Genomic DNA, 3900 nt, shown 5'->3' on the forward strand with positions numbered 1-3900 from the left:
ACACACACACACACACACACACACACACACACAACCCGCACTCACACACATTTGTATGATAGTGCGTGTTTGATAGAAATAACTTCTGTTCTAGCAGTTAACAAAGGAAAGATCATGCTTTGCTGTATCAATAAAGAGTTGTGCTTCTTCGTGCATTTACTATAAGTCTAATTCAATCATTTAAATAACCTATATATTGTTATGATCGAAGATAACTTCAAACTTCGCTATCTGAATCATGTTTTTCAGGATTAATGATAACAAAAATGTTACTGTTCTGTATAATAATGTATAGAAAGTCAAATATAACAGCATCAAATTTTAGCATTAAATAGCTAAATGTATATTGCAATAACCAACTTGTTAAATAAGAAAAATCCGAAAATTTATCTGCAAATACCGTTACAAAAAGTATTGTATATAATATAACAAGATAATTGCACCTGATTAATTAACTTATCGTAAACTGCAACATCAGCTGGGAGTTATGAAGCATTGTGAATGTTTACAATAAATCATTCCATGATGCTACATTAGCTGCTGTGCCTCACGAAATATCTTTATCGTATTATTAAATATTTAACATCTTGGCTCGGTTTGGTAGTTTTTATATTACACGTTGGTCTACCTGTTAATCTATATTGTGATAAATAAAGTCATTATAAGTCGTTGAGCAGGGAGAATCGTTGGCACGCCGAGTAAAAAAGTTTAGCGGCATTACGTCCGTCCTTACGTTCTGAGTTCAAATTTCGCCGAGGTCGACTTTACCTTTTATCCATTCGTGGTCGATAAAATAAGTACCAGTTACGCACTGGGGTAGATGTAATCAACAAGCCCTCTTCCGCCAAATTTCAGGCCTTGTGTCTATAGTAGAAAACATTATTAAATATTTAACATCGTGGTTCAGTTTCATAGTTATTATAATACTTGGGTCTACCTTTTAATTTATATTCTTTTCTACTCAAGGCACAAGGCCCTAAAATTTTTGGAGGAGGGGGACAGTCGATTAGATTGGCCCAGTACGCAACTGGTACTTAATTTAACCTCTTGGAGTGATAGCTGATGAAGGCTCAATTTATTTAATTTCTTCTGTTAAGTGCGTGATTTAAAAAATGCTGCCCAATTTACACACACACACACACACACACACACACGCGCGCGCGCAATTCATTTGTGGGTTAACAATGCAGCCAATAGTTTCATATGAAGACATCTTTGCAATTGTGGTCAAGTGTGTCACATAGAAGTCTTCTTGGGTATTCCCATCTCAAATGGAGACGACTATCAACGCTTACATGTGGCACACTTAAACAATTGCAAAGATCTCCTCGCATGAAACCGTTAGTTGTCTTGTCAACTCACAAATAAAGAATATTTATCCATCAATGCATATTGACTGTTCATTTTCACTGTTCGATATTAGTGTGCATGTGTGTGTGCATGTGCGTGTGTGTGTGCATGTGCGTGTGTGTGTGTCTATAAGGCAATGAATCGTAAAGTATAGTTACTAGCTCTACACTTATCGGTATAAATGGTCTTCTGGCCTCTTTGTGTATCTGATGGCGATGATGATGATGATGATGATGATGATGGTGGTGGTGGTGGTGGTGGTGGTGGCGGCGCTCAAGATCATCATCATCATCATCATCATCATCATCATCATTACTTTTGTAATGATGATGATAATGACTTCGTTGTAAAGAAACATACAAAAAAAAATAAAAAATTCATAAATGATCTTGTTTCTAGGTGGAGAATATTTGGAATACACTCACGCATGCGCTCCTCCCACTTATGTATATAGATGTCTATGTAGCACCATGCACCCACCCACAAAGACACACACACACACACATACACATACATGTGTCAATAAATATGTCTGTATCTGTGTGTGTGTATGTGTGTGTATGTATGTTTGTACGCATGTTTAAATATATATACGTGTGTGTGTGTGTGTGTGTGTGTGTGTGTGTGTGTTTTGATTATTCTAGTTGTCGTTATTATTTAACAATATACTACTCTGTAAACATTGGTACTCTATCATCAGCGAATGTCGACTAAAGTCTTTTCATAGAAAGGAATGTTGTGTTTAAGACAATGTCACTAATGTAACATCTGATTAAAGGGGAGATAAGTGGGGGACGGACTTTTGTTTAGTATAAACAAACCACTTGTTTAAACATATGTCGTAATTTGTGTGTGTATGCTTGTCTCTGCGTGCGCGTGTGAGTGTGTATGTAAGTATGTATATATGTACGGATGTGTGTATGTAAGTATGTATATATATACGTATGTATGTATGTATGTATGTATGTATGTATACCTATGTATATATGTGTGTGCGCGTATGTGTGTATGTATGTATGTATGTATGTATGTATGTATGTATGTATGTATGTATGCAAGTATGTATGTATGTATGTATGTATGTATGTATGTATGTATGTTGTAAAGATGTATGTATGTATGTGAAAGTGCGTAGTCTAGCGGTTAGGGTGTTGCATTCTGGATCGCAAGATTATGGTTTCGATTCCAGGTGGTGCTTTGTGCTCTTGAGCAAAACACTCCATTTCATGTTGCTCTGCGATAACTTCGATAATCTAACATGCCAACAAAGAAAGAGCCGGTTTCTAACCTAGATCCAAGGCTCCGTCATTCAAATTTCAACAACAGTGAACAGAGTTTTTTTGTATGCATGTATGTATATGTGCAGATTTCTATGTTTTGTTTTATGTATGTATATTCATGCATATAGTTGTATATCTTGACATGCTTATATATACTTATATATACTAGTGTCTATCTGCTGATTTTCAGCTTCGTGTGGCTGTCTTCAGCACCTCAACATATCCTGTAGTTCCTGTAGTATTAATGCTAAGAATCAATGGAAAGGTGTGAGGCGGCATGATATGATCTTTGTTGCTTACCTCTTCAAAATCATCGAAGTCAGTGGAGACTTAGAATGCATCACTCTGGGAACAGTAGAATGATCTGTACATAACCATCTATCATTTCTTCTGTGAGACTTTTGGTCTTAGAGGGTGTTTTTCTCATCAGAGAACCAAACCCTGTCATATTCGTGAGGGTTTTTAACGTTGTTAAGTAACCGCTTGGCACAGATCAAACGATTTTCCTGCATCTTCGTAGACAACAACTAGCTGCTCCTCAGTACATACAACTTATACCGAATGTCCTCATGCACCACAGTTTTGACAGTGCACTCTGACACCTGAAGTTCTTTAGCGATGGCTCTCATTGATTTTTCCTGGATATTCATTGATAATATTTTAAACCTTCTGGATGAATTGCAGTGTCCTTACGTTTAGAATAGTCTTTCTCTTTGACACAGTTGAAACATTCTGGCTAGAAGCTTCCAATTCTATCTGAACATTGTGTACAAAAGATCTTGTAACATTTAGAAAATTGGCAATTTCTAAATCGCTGTTCCGTATATATAACAACAATGACAGCATGTCTATTCTTTTCTTGTGTTACCATTTTATCTATTATGAAGGATCTAAAAAAAATAAACCCTTTTAGTTTGTTTGAAGACGGTAATATACTGATAAGTGTTCAAATATCTCTCACACCCCGTACTATTTCGTCGCTAAGGCTGCATCTTATCACTGTGTCATTGTAATAGTGTCATTACCTCTTCTAGTTTAGTAGGAACAGCCATTGCGTAATAGCGGTATCGTGACGTCCATCGTGACGTTTGTTATGGCTCTTGTATCACGGTCGATAACTGCAGTGAATGTTTTCCTGATTTCAAAAGCATTTAAGAAGAGAGATCTTGAGAAATAGATGGAAGTCCCCATTGTTTCTACTTAGGTGACGTGCAGAGTTTTTCCTATGTCACAAAATACGCATGCGCATGTTTACACACACACACACACA

The 3900-nt window shown here is 36.5% G+C and overlaps 1 protein-coding gene across 1 annotated transcript in view; it reads left to right on the forward strand.

The window, feature by feature from the left end:
- The window catches only part of LOC106871144 (protein shifted-like), a 92118-nt gene that overhangs the window by 64585 nt on the left and 23633 nt on the right, over positions 1-3900 (forward strand). The gene's annotated exons all lie outside the window — the stretch shown is intronic.

This window comes from Octopus bimaculoides, chromosome 20 (assembly GCF_001194135.2).
Source record: "Octopus bimaculoides isolate UCB-OBI-ISO-001 chromosome 20, ASM119413v2, whole genome shotgun sequence".
In the NCBI taxonomy this organism is placed as follows: Eukaryota; Metazoa; Mollusca; class Cephalopoda; order Octopoda; family Octopodidae; genus Octopus; species Octopus bimaculoides.